The sequence below is a fragment of the Lipotes vexillifer genome, unplaced genomic scaffold (assembly GCF_000442215.2).
Source record: "Lipotes vexillifer unplaced genomic scaffold, Lipotes_vexillifer_v1.1 scaffold951, whole genome shotgun sequence".
NCBI classification, from domain to species: domain Eukaryota; kingdom Metazoa; phylum Chordata; class Mammalia; order Artiodactyla; family Lipotidae; genus Lipotes; species Lipotes vexillifer.
In genome coordinates, this window is record NW_006793664.1 from 3,030,768 (window position 1) to 3,051,521 (window position 20,754).

The window sequence follows — 20,754 nt, forward strand, 5'->3', positions numbered from 1 at the left end:
TAAAACCTGCATCCTATAAAATCTGAACTAATTGAATTATTTTTCTCATTTTACAATGGGATGGAGCTCAGAGAGAAATTAAGAAATTTGCCAGAAAGAAAAACTTTGAGCAAGCCTCTCTGACTTCAGGTCCTGTGCTCTTACTCATTATACTGTATGTCAGTACATGAGTACAGGGGGGTGGAGTCAAGAGAGCAGACTAGGAGGACGTGGAGTTCGTGTCTCTTCACAACTAGGGCACCTACCAGGCACCCGTGGGGGACACTACAGACACCTAAGGGGACAGGAGGAACCCCCAGTGACTGGGTAGGATGTGGGGCGTGAGGGATGAAGGGGGAGGAGAAGGGGAGGCAGGACGGGACTGGCGCCCTTGAGGGGCAGCTGGGGGAGGGGAAGGGATCCCACGCCCGAAGGGCCGAAATTGGGGAACCACTGGGAGGGCAGAGGATCAAAAGGGAGTGTGGGGCTTCCCTGGTGGCGCAGTGGTTGAGAGTCCAACTGCCCATGCAGGGAACACGGGTTCGTGCCCTGGTCCAGGAGGATCCCACATGCCGCGGAGCGGCTGGGCCCGTGAGCCATGGCCGCTGAGCCTGCGCGTCCGGAGCCTGTGGTCCGCAATGGGAGAGAGGCCACAGTAGTGAGAGGCCCATGTACCGCAAAAAAAAAAAAAAAAGGGAGTGTGGCTAGGTTTCCCCTGCCCACTTGGGCCCCCAGGGACCTGCTGAGATCCCAGGCCAGATCCTTTGCCCACCGAGGCCCCCCTCCAGCCACAGGGGTCCTGAGGGAGGAGCAGGGAGGGAAGGGGGAGCAAAAGTAAAGGCCAGACCTCGGACCGGCACCCCTGAGGGGTGGCTGGGGGAGGGGAGGAGTTCCTACACCCAGCAGGACCCACCCACGGTTAGGGGTCCAGCGGCGACGGGGAGACCCTGGGGGAGACAGTAGGAGAGGGGCGCAAAGGAATGGAAGGGGACAGGGCCAGTGCTTTCCCTGTCTACTTAGGCACCGGGAAGCCTGTTGGGCTCATGGGCCTAATCCTCTGCCCTCGGAGCCTCCCTCCTGCCCTGCAGAGCCCAAGCCCCTCCCCTACACCCCCACGCAGGGCCCTAAGTCTACACTCGGAGACCCCCTCCAGCGCACTGGGCCTAAACCCCACCCACACACCCTCACTCAGGGCTCTACCTTCAAACTAGGAGAACTCCACCTTCAAACTAGGAGAACTCCACATTCCAGAGGCCCTCCTTTCCACGTGCTGCCTCTCCCCTTCCGAGCAGGTCCTAAGCAGAGGCCCCACCCCATCTTGAATGTTGCCCCACCTATGCCCCCCCCATGCTCAAACGTCACCCCCCACCTGCCTAGGTCCCACCCCACCCTAAACCCAGCCCCTGCCTAAACTCCACCCCCACCTAAACTCTGCCCCCATAGCCAAGACTTTTTTTTCCCCCTCTTTTAGATTGGGGTTCTGTTTTACCTTGTTGATTCACTGTTGTTGATTCTTTTAGATTTTTATTTTTCCTAATAAATCTTTTATTTCTCTAATTTTATTTTATTCTTTATACTTTGTTATTGTGCTCTCCTTTTGGCTTGTCCCCACCCCCATTTTTTCCTTTCTTTTTTCTGTTGTGGTTTTATTTTACCTTGTTGCAGTTGTTTCAATTATAGCTTTATTTTCCTGATATATTGTTGATCTTTCTAATTTTATTTTGTTTTTTATTCTTTGATATTGCACTGCTCCTTTTTTTCTTTTTTTTTAACCACACCCCGAGGCTTGCAGGATCTTGATTCCCAGGCCAGAGGTCAGGCCTGAGCTCCTGAGGTGAGAGCTCCGAGTCCCAACCACTGGACTAACAGAGAACCTCAGACCCCAGGGAATATCAGTTGGAGTGAGGCCTCCCGGAGGTCCTCATCTCAGCATCAAGACCCAGCTCTATCCAACTGCCTGCAAACTCCAGTGCTGGACGTCTCAGGCCCAAAAACCAGTAAGACAGGAATACAGCACCACCCATCAAAAAAACAACAACAACAAAGAAATGACAAAAAAATATGTTACAGATGAAGGAGCAAGGTAAAAACCTACAAGACCAAATAAATGAAGATGAAATAGGGAACCTACCTGAAAAAAATTCAGAGTAATGATAGTAAAGATGATCCAAAACTGTGGAAACAGAATGGAGAAAATACAAGAAACGTTTAACAAGGACCTAGAAGAACTAAAGAGCAAACAACCAATGATGAGCAACACAATAAATGAAATTAAAAGTTCTCTAGAAGAAATCAACAGCAGAATAACTGAGGCAGAAGAATGGATAAGTGACCTGGAAGATAAAAGAGTGGAAATAACTACCACAGAGCATAATAAAGAAAAAAGAATGAAAAGAATTGAGGACAGTCTCAGAGACCTCTGGGACAGCATTAAATGCACCAACATTCTAATTATATGGGTCCCAGAAGAAGAAGAGAAAAAGAAATGGTCTGAGAAAATATTTGAAGAGATTATAGTCGAAAACTTCCCTAACATGGGAAAGGAAATAGTCAATCAAGTCCAGGAAGGACAGAGAGTACCATACAGGATAAACCCAAAGAGAAACACGCCAAGACACATATCAATCAAACTATCAAAAATTAAAGAAAAAATACTAAAAGCAACAAGGGAAAAGCAACAAATAACATACAAGGGAATCCCCATAAGGTTAACAGCTGATTTTTCAGCAGAAACTCTGCAAGCCAGAAGGGAGTGGCAGGAGATATTTAAAGTGATGAAAGGGAAAAACCTACAATCAAGATTACTCTACTCAGCAAGGATCTCATTCAGATTCGACAGAGAAATTTAAATCTCTACAGACAAGGAAAAGCTAAGAGAATTCAGCACCACCAAACCAGCTTTACAACAAATGCTAAAGGAGCTTCTCTAGGCAGGAAACACAAGAGAAGGAAAAGACTTACAATAACAAACCCAAAACAATTAAGAAAATGGTAATAGGAACATATATGTCGATAACTAACAAATGTAAATGGATTAAAGACTCCAACCAAATGACATAAACTGGCTGAATGGAGACAGAAACAAGACCCATATATATGCTGTCTACAAGAGACCCACTTCAGACCTAGGGACACATACAGACTGAAAATGAGGGGATGAAAAAAGATGTTCCATGCAAATGGAAATCAAAAGAAAGCGAGAGAAGCAATTCTCATATAAGCCAAAATAGACTTAAAAATAAAGACTATTACAAGAGACAAAGAAGGCCACTACATAATGATCAAGGGATCAATCCAAGAAGAACATATAACAGTTGTAAATATTTATGCACCCAACATATGGAGCACCTTAATACATAAGGTAACTGCTAACAGCCATAAAAGGGAAAATCAACAGTAACACAGTCATAGTGGGGGACTTTAACACCCCACTTTCACCAATGGACAGATCATCCAAAATGAAAATAAATAAGGAAACACAAGCTTTAAATGACACATTAAACAAGATGGACTTAATTGATATTTATAGGACATTCCATCCAAAAACAACAGAATACACTTTCTTCTCAAGTGCTCATGGAACGTTCTCCAGGATAGACCATATCTTGGGTCACAAATCAAGCCTTGGTAAATTTAAGAAAATTGAAATCGTATCAAGTATGTTTTCCAACCACAAGGCTATGAGACTAGATATCAATTACAGGAAAAAATCTGTAAAAAAATACAAATACATGGAGGCTAAACAATACACTACTTAATAACCAAGAGATCACTGAAGAAATCAAAGAGGATATCAAAAAATAGCTAGAAACACATGACAATGAAAACACAATGACCCAAAACCTATGGGATGCAGCAAAAGCAGTTCTAAGAGGGAAGTTTATAGCAATACAATCCTACCTCAAGAAACAAGAAACATCTCAAATAAACAACCAGACCTTACACCTAAAGCAATTAGAGAAAGAAGAACAAAAAAAAACCAGCGTTAGCAGAGGGAAAGAAATCATAAAGATCAGATCAGAAATAAATGAAAAAGAAATGAAGGAAATAATAGCAAAGATCAATAAAACTAAAAGCTGGTTCTTTGAGAAGATAAAATTGATAAACCATTAGCCAGACTCATCACGAAAAAAAGGGAGAAGAATCAAATCAATAGAATTAGAGATGAGAAAGGAGAAGTTACAACTGACACTGCAGAAATACAAAAGATCATGAGAGATTATTACAAGCAACTCTATGCCAATAAAATGGACAAGCTGGAAGAAATGGACAAATTCTTAGAAAGGCACAACCTTCCAAGACTGAACCAGGAAGAAATAGAAAATATAAACAGGCCAATCACAATCACTGAAATTGAGACTGTGATTAAAAATCTTCCAAAAAACAAAAGCCCAGGACCAGATTGCTTCACAGACAAATTCTATCAAACATTTAGAGAAGAGCTAACACCTATCCTTCTCAAGCTCTTCCAAAATATAGCAGAGGGAGGAACACTCCCAAACTCATTCTACGAGGCCACCATCACCCTGATACCAAAACCAGACAAAGATGTCACAAAGAAAGAAAACTACAGGCTAATATCACTGATGAACATAGATGCAAAAATCCTCAACAAAATACTAGCAAACAGAATCCAACAGCACATTAAAAAGATCATACACCATGATCAAGTGGGGTTTAATCCAGAAATACAAGAATTCTTCAATATACGCAAATCAATCCATGTGATACACCATATTAACAAACTGAAGGAGAAAAACCATATGATCATCTCAATAGATGCAGAAAAAGCTTTCAACAAAATTCAACACATATTTATGATAAAAACCCTCCAGAAAGTAGGCATAGAGGGAACTTACCTCAACATAATAAAGGCCATATATGACAAACCCACAGCCAACATTGTTCTGAATGGTGAAAAACTGAAACCATTTCCACTAAGATCAGGAACAAGACAACGTTGTCCACTCTCACCACTATTATTCAACATAGTTCTGGAAGTTTTAGCCACAGCGATCAGAGAAGAAAAAGAAATAAAAGGAATCCAAAGTGGAAAAGAAGAAGTAAAGATGTCACTGTTTGCAGATGACATGATACTATACATGGACAATCCAAAGATGCTACCAGAAAACTACTAAAGCTAATCAATGAATTTGGTAAAGTAGCAGGATACAAAATTAATGCACAGAAATCTCTTGCATTCCTATATACTAATGATGAAAGAGAAATTAAGGAAACACTCACATTTACCATTGCAACAAAAAGAATAAAATACTTAGAAATAAACCTACCTAAGGAGACAAAAGATCTGTATACAGAAAACTATGACACTGATGAAAGAAATTAAGGATGATACAAACAGATAGATATACCATGTCCTTGGATTGGAAGAATCAACATTGTGAAAATGACTATACTACCCAAAGCAATCTACAGATTCAATGCAATCCCTATCAAACTACCAATGGCAATTTTCACAGAACTAGAACAAAAAGTTGCACAATTTGTATGGAAACACAAAAGACCCTGAATAGCCAAAGCAATCTTGAGAAAGAAAAATGGAGCTGGAGGAATCAGGCTCCCAGACTTCAGACTATACTACAGAGCTACAGTAATCAAGACAGTATGGTACTGACATGAAAACAGAAATATAGATCAATGGGACAGGATAGAAGGCCCAGAGATAAAGCCATGCACATATGTCACCTTAGTTTTGATAAAGGAGGCAAGAATATACAATGGAGAAAAGACAGCCTCTTCAATAAGTGGTGCTGGGAAGACTAGACAGCTACATGTAAAAGAATGAAATTAGAACACCCCTAACACCATACACAAAAATAAACTCAAAATGGTTTAAAGACCAAAATGTAAGCCAGACACTATAAAATTCTTAGAGGAAAACATAGGCAGAACACTCTATGACATAAGTCACAGCAAGATCCTTTTTTGACCCACCTCCAATAAGATGAAAAGACAACCCTCAGAATGGGAGAATATATTTGCAAATGAAGCAACTGACAAAGGATTAATCTCCAAAATTTACAAGCAGCTCATGCAGCTCAGTATCAGTAAAACAAACACCCCAATCCAAAAATGAGCAGAAAACCTAAATAGACATTTCTCCAAAGAAGATATACAGATTGCCAACAAACACTTGAAAGGATGCTCAACATCACTAATCATTAGAGAAATGAAAGTCAAAACTACAATGAGGTATCACCTCACACCAGTCAGAATGGCCATCATCAAAAAATCTACAAACAATAAATGCTGGAGAGGGTGTGGAGAAAAGGGAACCCTCTTGCACTGTTGGTGGGAATGTAAATTGATACAGCCACTATGGAGAGCAGCATGGAGGTTCCTTAAAAAACTAAAAACAGAACTACCATACGACCCGGCAATCCCACTAATGGGCATATACCCTGAGAATACCATAATTCAAAAAGAGTCATGTACCACAATGTTCACTGAAGCTCTGTTTACAATAGCCAGGACATGGAAGCAACCTAAGTGCCCATCGACAGATGAATGGTTAAAGAAGATGTGGCACATATATACAATGGAATATTACTCAGCCATAAAAAGAAATGAAATTGAGTTATTTGTAGTGATGTGGATGGACCTGGAGTCTGTTATACAAAGTGAAGTAAGTCAGAAAGAGGAAAACAAATACCATAAGCTAACACATATATATATGGATTCTAAAAAAAAATGGTTCTGATGAACCTAGGAGCAGGACAGGAATAAAGACACAGATGTAGAGAATGGACTTGAGGACACGGGGAGGGGGAAGGGTAATCTGGGATGAAATGAGAGAGTAACATTGACATATATACACTACCAAATGTAAAATAGATAGCTAGTGGGAAGCAGCTGCATAGCACAGGGAGATCAGCTTGGTGCTTTGTGACCACCTAGAGGAGTGGGATAGGGAGGCTGGGAGAAAGATGCAAGAGGGAAGGGATATGGAGATATATGTATATGCATAGCTGATTCACTTTGTTATACAGCAGAAACTAACACAACATTGTGAAGCAGTTATACTCCAATAAAGATGTTAAATAAATCAGTACACTCAGGAAATCTTCATGGAGTACACCCTGAAATTTTATCTTCATGAAATACTCCTTCAAAATTCTTTTCTAATGGTAGATAGAATAGATCTGATATGGGCTAGCATTACAATTGTTTTGGTGATTTTTGGAATTTTTTTCTCTACTTTAAGTCAAATTTTTGTATGTCTTTTTTTTTCCTTTTGTGTATATCCAAGTTTCCACACAGGAAAAACATATTACATTAGCATAATCCTTGGAATTTTATATTTGATTTTTATTCTGGTTTTCTCAAAACTCATTATTTAGTAACTGGAATGAAGCTCAACTAAGTGGTGGAATTGAAAGCAATTGAAAATTATGTAGAATTATATAGATGTCAAGAGAAAGGTTCATAACATTTAGAAATTGATATAATTGAAGTAAATGTGTAAAATTGATTACCAAGTGAGTGTACCATCTTTTAGGAAAATGTAAAAAATTATCCTCTCATATATTGGTTGCATTTCGAATTACACAGAATTAACATGAAAGGCTAATGGACTAATAGGCAGAAAAAATGAAAGATACATTCTCATTTCACACTAATGGTAAGTATTTCAGAATGCACACATAAGCAAACTCCACATTAGCAAATGCAGGAATGAGAATGAACAAACTAAATTATTCTTTGACTTATAGGAAAGATTGATAGAATTCAAAGGTTATGAGAACCGAATTGCAGCGCATTAGCAGCCTCATCATATATCATTTTGTTTTTTATAGATGGTTATACTGTCCTTTCCATTAATGAAATCAGAAAATGTAATCATCTTAGATTCTTCCTTCTTTTCAGTTCACCTTCCCTGTCATTACCATTTCAACTTAGCCCTTCTGTCTTACTGATTCCTTTTGTTCAGCTTTATTGAGATATAATTGACAAAATTTAAGATATTTGAAGTGTACTATGAGATGATTTGATACACACTGTGAAAGGATTTCCCCCATCGAGTTAATTAACACAAACATCACCTCACTTATTTACCCTGTCCCTTCTTTTTTGGTGAGGACATTTAATTTCCACCCTCTTAGCAAATTTCAATTATACAATAGAGTGTTATCAGCAGTAGTTATCATATTTTATATATTAGATCCTCAGACCTGTTTCATCTTATAATTGAAAGTTTGCAGCCTTTTACCAACCTATCCCTATTTCCCTCACCCCCTATTGAGTCTTAACTGGCCGCTCCCCTTTGTTCTGCATCTCGTGCTTGCTCCATCACTGTGTCTCATCTTCTTATTAGGCTTTAATAGCTAAGGCTATTACAGTCCAGCCTCCATATAGCTAAGTGATTATGTAAAAGCACTGAATTGACCATGTCATGGTTTTGTTTAATACTCTTGAAATTCCTATTACTTGAAACAAAGTTTAAAAATAGGGTCATCCAAAAGTATCTTTTTGTTAGGCACCTTATTTGTAGAAGGAATACAAAGTGGAATAAGATGTGAGCCTTCCCCTAAAGGAATATGAATACAGATATGTGACTGGGGAGGTGGGGAGTCAGCTCAAAACAGATCATTTCAATATAACATGGAAAGTGTACTATAGAGGGAACCCAGAGTGTCATGGAGCTCAGTGGAGCCTGAATTAGCATAGCCTAGATTTTCAGGAAGGTTTCCTGGTGGGATGACGCCTGAGTTGAGGCTTAATAAGTCATCCAGGCTCAGAAGGAAGGGAAACATAGATGATTATCCAGACAAACGTAGGAGCAGGAGAAAATGTATCAAACCGTGTAACATGGCATTTCTCTATAACTGCAAACAGTTCAGAATTATGAAAACATAAACTATGAGGTAGGAAGTAGAGGTTCAGAAGGATAGAAAAGGAGGTAAAAATGAGCTATCATGAATATCACATGCAATTTACAGCCATTCAATAACCGTTCATTGAGTGGTTATTCAATGTATGCCAGACACTCTGCTGTGGATACAGCTCTCTTGAAGCTCACTCTACATGTTAAAGAGTCAAAAAAAAAAAAAATGAGTGTAAGCTCTGATGAGTGATATGCAGGTAAACACAAATTGCTGATATAAAAAGTGAGAGGATGGACATACTTGAAATGTGATGACCAGGAATGGCCTTTCTGATCAGGTCTCATTTAAATGTGAGAAGGAACTAACACACACAAAGTTGGGGAAAAGAGTCCCATTGCAAAGGACCTGAGGTAGGAAAGAAAGAGCTTGGCTTCTTTGAAGAATGAAAAAATACAAACATGGCTATAGCAAGCAAGGGTGGCAGGGTGGCAGGGTGGCTAAAAATGAGATTGATGAGATAGGGAGGAACCTCTCTTGCAAGGTGCTGTAGGTCTTGGTGAATTATATGAATTTCATAATTACAATGGGAAAACTTTGAATAGTCTTAAACAAGCAAGAATATAGCATGAAGTGGAGTTTGGCTGTATCTCTGAGTAATGGGGAACCAGTAAAAGATTTTAACTAGGGAAACTTATAATCATGTTTAAGATGACTCATTGTAGTGGTTGGAAGAAGAGTTGACTAAATGTGAAATATGACTGGGGGAAAGATATTAATTGGAAGGGTATAGTAGTTGCACAAGCAACAGATGATGAGGCTGGTATTTGTATAGAGGAAAGAAAAAATTTAGGAAATATTTAGGAATAAAATCACCAGAATTTTGTGAGGGAGGGTGTCATAGTGGAGGTGAAGTAGTCTAGCATAATGTAAGGTTTTTTCATGATGTGATGAATATTAGTGACAGTTGATATTAGAGAATACAAGCAGTAGGGAAGGTTTGGAGGAGACCTTTCCATTATTTCTTGGACTTTCAAAGTTTGAGATATTTTGTGGGATAGCCAGGTGGATACATACAGATGGAAGTTTGTGTAGAGAAATCTAAAATGAAGGAAGACCAAGCCAGAGAGAGAGATTTCAGAGTCATTATATATACATATAAAATAAACCACAAATGAATATGAAATTACTCATGAACAGTGTATCGAATGAGAAGAAAAGTGGAACAAGGGCTGAATCCTGAAGAACATCAACATTAAATGGTGGACAGAGGAGTATCCTACTTTTGAGACTGGGAATGAATGGTTAAAAAAAAAAAAGTAAGTGAACTCGAGTGATGACAAGACACTAGAAAGTATAGAGTACAGGTGTGACACTAACAAATGCAGCAGAAGACCCCACAGATAATTTTAAGACATCCCCTAGAGTTGGCGACAACAGGGTCAGTGATGATGTTTGTCTTAACACAGGAGGTATACCAGTGGAGCAGAATCTCAGTTGCAGTGGAATTAGGAGTAAAGCAGCTATACTGATCAATCTTCATGAAGTGAAGGGTAAGAAAGAGAGAGCATGGTGGCTGGTGAGGATCACTCAAATGTTTCTTTTTTTAATTATGTAAGACATTTGAGGCTATTGAAACACTAAAGAGAAAACACAGGAAAAAAGGAGAGGTTGATGATAAAGGAAATAATTCACTAAGCACGATCCTAGAGAAGAAGCAAAGGGTTGAGATCAAGGTTTCTAGGTAGGATGGCAAAGCACGTTGATCTGGAGGTAGAAGTTAATCATAGATTTGCATTGAAGGGCTAGCAGTCCAAACTCCTCAATGTGGAAGCCAAGAATATTTACAAGCTGTCCCCCGTCTACCTTAAAGTATCACTTTCCACCACTCTGTCTTCTGAAAATTTTCACCCCTTTCTTTAAGCACAATCTGCTTTAACCACCAGAGAACTGAGTTTCCAGAAAATATCATGCCCTTGTATACTTTCGTTATGCTGTGTTCTTTACCTTGTTTTCACCTAACTGCCCCCACCCCTATTTCTACACTTACCCCAGCTCTGCCTAATGCCCATTTCCTTCCCACCCAAAGGTCACATGGAGAAATACCCTGATCATGTTTCACATATCATAAAAATTTCCTTCAAATTGCTCATCTAGATGCATATGGAAAACCAATACTTCCTTTCCTACATTCCCAAAGATCTGCAGACTATTCTGTCTCATGTTGCATACCTGGCTAAAATGGGATTTCCATGAGGCCAAGAATTATTCTTTGTTTATCTCTGAACTCTTGATGCCTAGTACAATCCCTGGAACATAGTACTCTTGACATTTTGTTGAATAACTGAACGAATATCTGCAGCACCCACGTTAAGGATGGAAGCCTCGATGTCTCCTCGTAAACTTATTCCTCTAATTATTTAGATGTATTCTACAGCTTGGAAACTTTAAAACAGTCTTAGTAATATTCAGGTCCCCCCTTGGAATTCTTCTTGAATTCTTCTCATCTTTTGCATCTTCTCATATTACTTCATGACTTTGAGTTGAATAACAGCCACGTATGTGTAGTTAATAATATATGCAAATAGTTTGTGTCATTATCTTTCAGCCTACAAATCAGAATGAATAATTGTTACGTTTACTATGTTTGGTTGCATATCTTTCTTCAAATGACTTTCCTCAAAAATTAATTATATATCTCACTGCTCCATTCATTCAACAAACATTTATTGCCAGGCATACAGATACCAATAAGAATAGAACTTCCTAGTTATACATTAAATGCTCAGACATTATTCAACTTACAGATGAAAGTTTCTACCCTTTTCCAACCTCCTCCTATTTTCCCCACCCCCCCTTCCATGGCAACCAGTTTTCTACTGTCCGTTTTTATGTTTGACTTTTTTCTTAGATTCCATCTATAAGGGATCCCATGCAGTATTTGTCTTTCTCTATCTGGCTTATTTCACTTAGCATAATGCCCTCAAGGTCCATCCATGTTGTCACAAATATCAGGATTTCCTTCTTTCTCGTGGCTGAATAATATTCTGTTGTATGTATAGACCACATCTTCTTTGTGCATTCATCCGTTGATGGACACATGGTGACTATAGCTGATAACACTCTATTGTATAATTAAAAGGAGCATGCAGTCCAGAAGAGAGTACTAGGAAAGAAGGTTGAAGTTGTTCTATTTAGTAGAACTTTTGCCTTCAGAGCAAAGGATTCCAACTTTAGATCACTGGCCTGGAATTTCTTTGTTGGAGAGCTGCCCCAAATGGTTGGGAGTTCTTGTCTGGAGTTTCCTGATTTCCCCCTTTAGCTGTTGTGGAGAAAGCTTGTGAAACTTGTGCCGTGGCAGGATATCCCGGAGAGGAGCTGGTGCTCCTGTGTGGTTTTGCAGAGTACAGTCAGCCCTCTGTATCCAAGGGTTCTGCATTCAACCAACCGCAGATCAAAACTATTTGAAAAAACATTCCAGAAAATTCCCAAAATCAAAACTTGAATTTGCTATGTGCTAGCAACTATTTCTGTAGCATTTACATTGTATTTATAACTATTTACCTAACATTTACATGTATTAGGTATTATAAGTAATCTAGAGATGATTAGAATGTGCATAGGTTACATGCAAATTTGTCATTTTTGAGCATCTGAGATTTTGGTATCCCCTGGGGTCCTGGAACCAATCCCCTGCAGATACCGAGGGAGAATTGCATCCTACATACTGGGTAAGAAAATAGGCCTGACTTCTTCAACGCTCTAAGTCCTGCAAGGGAGGAGTTAAGGTTCCTGCCCCTCGACCCATCACTTTTTTGTTTTCCATAAACTGGATGAAATACAAATCTGATTGGCCAAATTTACTTATTATGTAAGTGTGTCTCATTGGTTTCCTACTCCTTAGAGCTGGCTGGACAAGAAAGCCAGCAGATATCTTTTTTCCCTTCTTTCCTCTCGATGTAAACACTGGTTGCTTTAGTTTCTTGTGGCCCATCTGGTGGTAAGATTCATTCTTGGGGGAAGCGACCATCTGCTCAGTTCACTTTACCAAATAACTGTGTTTTGTGATTTAGCCTAGTTAATAATTAAATGACATTTTGACTTCCCTTTTATTTGTACCATTAGGTATCCCATTGGAGAAGGGAATGGCTGGGCCATGACAAGATTCAGGTGTCCTTTGGAACTCTGGACAAAATCATGTCTTATTGCCCTTAAAATAATCTCTATAGCTTCATATGCTCCCCGGTCAATGGGGAGTAATAAAAAAGATACTTGGTTATAGATTTACACACATTGGTGTAATTACATAATCAGAACAACTAGACACATTTTATTTTTCATTTTTCAAATTGTTTCATGTTACTTGTGACTGATTTGATCATAATTAGCAATTTATATGGGATTCTTCTCCCTTCTCCACTATAATAGACTAACTGACATGACCCATGTGAACTGCATGGAGACCAGGCCATGGTCCCAGAGATTTCCTCACTTGTCATAAGACAGAAACATTCATCTGAAAGCTTTTTAAAGCTTTCAAAGAATCAATTATTTCTCTTCAGGGAGAAACTGGTAAAAATTGGAGCAACTATTTTACTACATATAACAAAAGCTCTTGAATAGAGCTATTGTTAGACTGTAGGAATAATTATCAAGGGAAGTGCTAAGCTTCCTTCATTAAAGACGTGTAGAAATTATCTTGGTTAGACAGAGTTCTTCCTGAAATAAACAGCATTACTTTTATGTAATGGTGCATTTCATTTCAATACCAAAATACTATGCCACGTTAATACTTCTGTGATTACAGTTGATAACTACATTGACCATAAAAAGTTATAACTTAAAAAACCTGTTTTTCTCCAATATGTACAGTGGTGGGAGCCTGTAACCTATGTACTCCTTCCCAGTACAGTTAATGATGACTCCATTACCCGAAGTGCTCAATATACCAACTGTTTCATTATGCTGATGACTTGATCAACGAAACTGCTAACTTCACAAAATGTAAAGGTTTGTACATAAATGGAAAGAGACTGTGGGTTCTAGGTGTTTTGGACCCTTTACCTCAATTAAGAAAAATCCTCACAGCCCCATGCATTTCCTGAGAAAAAATTGTGTGTGTGTGTGTGTTTGTGTGTTTGGGGGGAGGGGGAGGGGCAAAAGTGTGACAGTCATTAACTTCCACAAGTTATTTATACTGTTTTGAAAACAAGAGGTCAGTTTGTTTCTATAATACAAATATACAAAACACACACTTCAGTTTTATCTTTGTTTTCTTGGAAAAGGATATACCTGCCTTAATTTTTCTTTCATTTTTGAAGTCCATTTTTTCACATTGTTGATCACACTTTATGATTGTGTGGTAGCTTTGCAAATTTGTAGGTGGTTATTACAAATTGTGTACCTCATTTCGGTTCCAAACCTCAGATGATACATAATTTCTTGGGTTATTATTATTCGGCAACTTGCCACTTTCTAAAGATTTGCCACTTTACAACTGTATTGGTACATAATATCATGGTAAGACATTTTCAGTAAGTTAGATAAGAATATGATTAGCATTAACACAACAGTTTGCTCTCTGAACCTCTGTTGATTTTACGAGGTCCTTTGGTGTTCATAATTTAAACGCTATTGTGCCTATCAAAGATTCACTTGACTTTTTCCATAGTCTCTTTAGCAAAAATTGAAACACTATTCATTGAGGTTATATAAATTTTTTTTACTTAATGTAATTTTGCCCAAATATAAAGTTTTTAAACTTCAAATATATTACAACAATTGATATGACTTACAAATAAATATAAATAATTCACGTGCATGCATATATATGCGTACACGTGATAAACTTACAAAATGATATGAAAAACATGGAGATTCTTTGTGCCAATCTGATGATTAGGCACACAGGCAGAGAAATTATTTAAGATAATGTTATCTTTCCTAACACAATGAAAATTCAAAAATGTACCCAACTCCAGATGAAGTATTTAGAATGTTGGAAGGAAAAATGGTCATTTGTTTTCTCACACTTGTACTCTCTCCAGTTTAAGATTGGAAGCAAAAATTATAAACTACTGAGAAATTGCGATGTTGGGCCATGGAGTCTGACCCTAAATTACAGACTGTCCTTAGCCTGATCGTCATCCCCTATTTTCCAACTAAATTACTTCCAGAAGCCAAATCATTCTTCAGTAGCAAATTAGGCACTTAGGAAGATACATACAGTGTTTAGAATCCCTGAAAGAATACCATGCCCTCTGTGGGGTGTTTTACTCTGCTTTGCTGTATTCCGAGTCTTCACCAGACATCCTGGATGTATCCACCCAACTGGAAGAGCTGTCATAGTCATGCTTCTGTGTATACTCAATAATGGGGTCTATCCAGTTTTTAGTCCTGCAATGCTGGGAGAATCTTATGAATCTTAGGGCATAGTCTCGACATTGTGCTCTGTGCCACACCTGGGTATAGTAACAAGGCTGTCTCTTATGACCTTTTCCAAGTCACAATGATAAACCAACTGCAGCCTGGGTCTCTAAAAATAAAGGACAAGAAAACACATTTTCCAAAGAGGAGATATGGTTTCTGTGCTGCAGAGTTTTTCTCAGTATATACTTTTATATAACTGCACAAATGCTGTGTATTTGGATTAAAATAAGAAATATTCATTTAATTAGCAGATTCCAGATGTTCACGCTGTCATGTAGACCTCTCCAAAGGTGAGGTTTTAATAAGAAAGACAGTTTTGAGGTACAGTATCATCTTCCTTTTTCTACCCTATTTTCTCTGCATATTAAAGTTTTCATGGGTTTTGAGATAGAAATATATGGAGAGTTCTACAAAGATTTTGACTGTAGTTTCATATGATAACAAATTTTTGCTTTCAAATATTTTACTTTGACTGAAAAGTTACAGTCTAACATCCTTATGGTCTTTGCTTTTCCTCCCGTTTCTTTCTGTCACCCATCTTCCATCAACTTGGAACATCCCCGAAGTAGAGGAAATTGACATTAAGCTTTTTATTTCATACCAAGAATGCCTTTCTTTTTTTCCTTCCTCTCTTTCTTCTTCCCTCCCTAACTGCTTTCTTCCTTTCCTCCCTCCCTTTCTCTTTTTCTTCTCGTTTATTTATTTTAATATTCACAGGAGTAGAAAACAAGTTCTCATATCAGTATACTGAATTCACATTTTCTAACATTGTGCTTGGGAAATAAATTGAATGAACTTCTAAGCGTTAGACAAAGCTAAGTTTGAGACTTTAAAATGTGTGAAAATGAAGAGGGCTAATTAATTCTATTCAGATGTGTATGTGTGGAAAATGGCTTTATAGAATTCAGCCTGTTTGCTGGTTTTTATGTTTGTTTTTTTTCCTTGCACATCAGGGTGATAGTTCAAAAGCTCTTTTGCACCAATCAGTAACAGGCCACAACTGTAAAATGAATCTTTTGTTTGCTTCATCTGACTCTGCCCCATTTGCCCTCCCTCAGATCCCCTCAAAACGAAGAATGAAACACAGCCCACGCTGGATCAAAACATACAGAATAGTTCCTGTAACAGAGAGAACCATTCCGGTGCCCAGTTTGACCCCTCTAACTTCTGATTTCTCTGGATCCACTCTAGCATTTTCTAGTGATAAAAAGGCAGTTCTTGTTAGGTGCTTATCATTGGTGCCTGCAAAGTTAAGAGGAGAGAAAGAGGAATGCATTTTATGTGCCTCTGGAGTAGTGCAGTCTTGGAGTAAGGTTGCAGGTTACCAAGAGCCTGAGTTCTACACCTTGCTTTACCCTTTTCAAAAAATGCTCTCTTTATGTAGCTTAACTGCTGAGCCCTCAGGGCAGCCAGCTGGTGCACCCTGTTTGAGCAAAGGTCATGAAGGGGTGAGTGAGCATAGGGAAATCTTTTAATACATATTTTATATACTTCAGATCACTAATGGGAGCTACACAAACATATCAGTTTGAATATCTCCCCCTGGGGCTGTATTTCTGTTAGGAGTTTACCGATAAGAGCAGGGATCAAAAACTAAAATTGTTTTAAATACACCTGACTGATGGAAAAATGCATAACTAAGTATTGCACACTGGTTTTGTATATTTTAAGCTAGACAAAGAAAAAAATAACCTTGGTTCCATGTATGTCATCAAGAGAGTAAACAAATTATCAAAAAAGTAAAACAGCAACAGAGAAAAATAATCTAAGAAGGAAAGTAATGCCATTTATATACAACCTGCCATTAACTTTATTTTTGTGGCACATGTGCCTTCTTATGACATTATTTTGAAACTGTTCAGATTATGTCTGAACCATATAAAAATAAAAAATTCCTTAATGTGGCCACTTTTTAAAAAACCTAAGAATATTCTGATGCTTCAGTAAAATCCCAACACTTTAGTATGTCCCCCAATTTTCACACATGTTATCTTATATGATTAGTATCAGATCTGGCTGGGGAATTCTTGTCAGTTTCCATTTAACATAAGAAAAAGCTGTGTCTCACAGGTTTTAGTATTTGGTCCTGGTCACAGTGTTAATAAAGAGTAGACCCAGGGCTGAGGTAGTTCTTTTTATATCGCTGAAACTTTTGTATGTTTGGAATTTATTTTTTATTACAAACATTTTTTTCTTCCAGTTTTATTGAGATGTAATTGACATACAGTACTGTATACGTTTAAGGTGTACAGCATAATGACATGCCTTACCTACATTGTGAAATGATGACCACAGTAAGTTTCATGAACATCCATCATCTCACGGAGATACAAAAGAAAAGAAAAAGAGAACAAATTTTTCCCTTGTGGTGGGAACTCTTAGGATTTGCTCTTAACTTTCATACGTAACATACAGCAGTGTTGTTAAATAATACATTTAAAGATTTAGAATTATTTAAATTTATCTTTCTTCAGGATAAATTATACTTATCATGTTGCACATTACATCCCTAGAGCTTATTTATCTTCTAACTGGAAGTTTGTGCCTTTTGACTGCCTTCCTCGGATTTCCCACCCCCACCTCCACCCACTTATTTCCCTCATCCCCGCCACCCTGCTCCCCTCTGGCAGCCACCTGTTTGTTCTCTGTATCTCTTACACTGTTTATGTTTTGTTATGTTTGTCCATTTGTTTTGTTTAGATTTCCACATACAAGTGAAATCACATGATATTTGTCTTTGACATATTTTACTTAGTCTGTGTTTAGAATTTGTTGATGAATTAAATTGTCCTTTTTTCTTTTTGTTGTAACATTGCCACAGTGATCACAAAAGAAACAGATTGACTCAGAGCAGTTTCCTCCAGGACTTTCTTCTTGACCATACCTATCTGCCTGTCTCTGAGCTATCTCCTATCTCCACAGGGAGCTCCGGCAGCTCAATGAAATTGAAAGGATTATAAAGTGCTGTATCAGAGAAGAAGCAAGGAATCCAAGGAGCATCGATTAGCACAATTAGCCCCAACATGCCAATAAAGAGGGATCAGGTGCTTTTCTGACTCTGCCAGCATCTGCAGCCTCTGGTTCCCATTAGAGGTTTGTTAGACACATTGAACTTGGCTCAGCCCTTCTGCTCAGTTGGAAGCAAATTGTAACAGAGGGATACACACTGTGAGATGTATGACCTTCTACAGCAAGATGGTAAAGGTAAAAGGAGAGAAGTACTCTAGGCAGCCCATGCCTTTCAAATGAATGTAACCTTCCTTTCAAATGAGAAAGAAGATGCCTATACTTTGTAGCTTCTTAAAAAAACAGGAGTGCACAGTGTACAACAATACGAGATATAAACACAGGCAAAACAAAACTTAAGAAACTTTGATGTTTCTTTCAGATTCACCCACTGACTCTAGTAAAAATATGATTGAATTGGTAATGGAGTAGAAATTAAAACTCATGACTAATGTTTTGTGCATTTTGCTAAGTTCACCAAATATCAGTGATTCTTTGGATTGAACGAACCATTTTGTCCGTTCTGCTGCAAATTTTTGAATTACAAAAATTCTTGCATTTTGGTTCTATGTAGCCATACTAGAAATAGTAAGAGGCAAAAATGAAAGAAAACAAAAATAATCATAAATTCAAAGGTATTATTATCTTCTTCAGAAGAAATTCCAAAAAGTAGAAGCAAGAGAGAAATGTCTCCCCATTGTGTTCATATCTGTTAATAATATTCTAATTAAAACATATTAAAGCTGACATATACTACTTTTAAGAAGAATGAGACAGAAACAACAACATGAGTGATTTAAAGAAATGAGAAGTCTTGGCCTCTAGTAAAACCACCCTTCCTTGAGAGGTAAAGTGTTACAATGCAAGCAGAAAAGCTACCCTCTAAGCTGTGGGATCTATAAGCTCTGCCTCTTTCTAAGTGACTTGGGGCAAATCACTAAACTTCTTTGAACTTTGTTCGCAATATACATTAAAAAGGGAGAAATAATACATGTGAGAGTGCAGACTGTGAGGCAGGTAACTGGTACTTGGTTCTATTATTATTGTTTATTAGTAGATATCTGCACTCCCATATTCCAATGACTAAAAAATCTAAAGACATTGAATCACTGGCATCATGGTTATTAGCATTTTTAAACAATTAGTTACAGCATTCTTGCCCCTTAACAAAACAACTTCTCGCTCTGTTCCTGCAGCTCAACGACAGAAGTTTGGAGTTATTCTTGGTACCTACTTGGAGGTATTTTCTAAAAGTCTAAAAGTAAATTCTCCATTTACTGAATGGAAAATGCTCTAAGGAAGCTGCCCATCCTCACCCTATAGCCCTTCTCCAGGAAAGCAGTAAACGCCTATAGCTCTCATACTCACACTCTCACAACCCATGCCTCTTACAGCTGTGGTCACTGGAAAAAGGTTTGTTTCCTGGACCGTCTGAGATTCCCCACCACGTTACTCACCTCACTATCTGGCATAATATGGGATTTTGATGTAGCTCTTTTCCGACAACCCAGACTCCAGACAATAGAGATTTCCCAAGGGTCACTCTGCTTAGCTCCTACTGCTGTGCATGTTCCAAATAGCAAAATTACTTCAGCGCAACTATCAGACATTCTTTTAGTATGTGTGTTTGTATATACGTGTGTATATGTGTGTGTAGCACATTAGAAATGCAAAGAGTGAAGGGTCAGAGTTTTTAAAAAGCAACTAAAATGAAGAAACAATATTAAAGTCTGGTTGGAATTATGAAATAGACCTACAGAGGAAATTCTAATTCAAAGGGCTGCTCAGCCCCATTCTTAGAGCCCTGGAAATGCATGCTTTTAATGATGCCTCTGAATATGCATTCCCCTCCCACTGCCCCCTTCCCTGCCCCCCAGTCTTATTGAGCTTGACCGGCAGCTGCTGACTCAATCCTAAACTGGCTGCACGTGGTTAGAAGAATGTTAATTATTGCCTGTAATCTGCACATTATCCTGGAGAAAATAACAAGGGTAACTACCCTTGTTTAAGAAATATAGACATTTAGAGAGGTAAGTGCTGCACTCAAGGGTATGGGCGTTTTGTGGGCACATATTTGGGCAGGAATGTGACCCCTTCCCTCTTACCCGCTACGGAGGCATCCGAGACGGAGATTCACTGAGCCAGAGAATGTCAAGGCTTATGTTCTAATGCTGAAGAGACCTTAGCAAGTACCTATTCCTTTCACAGGTAAGAAATCTGAGGCTTGGAGAGACTTAGGTCATTTGCCCAGTTTAACAGACAGAGATAGTAAAAGTTTAATGGAGGAGCAAAAGAAAAAAACAATTTCTGAATTTTTACCTTAGAGTTCTTCCTTAAAATTTGTAATTAGTTTTAATAATTTCCATTGACATTAATGTATATTCACCCTTTTCTCCCGTTTCAGTGGAATCTGCAACGTGGATAAGATTCTGTTCCCTGTGCCTTGTAGATACTGAACTACAGCCCCCCATGTGCATTTGCCACTCTGAGGATGGCT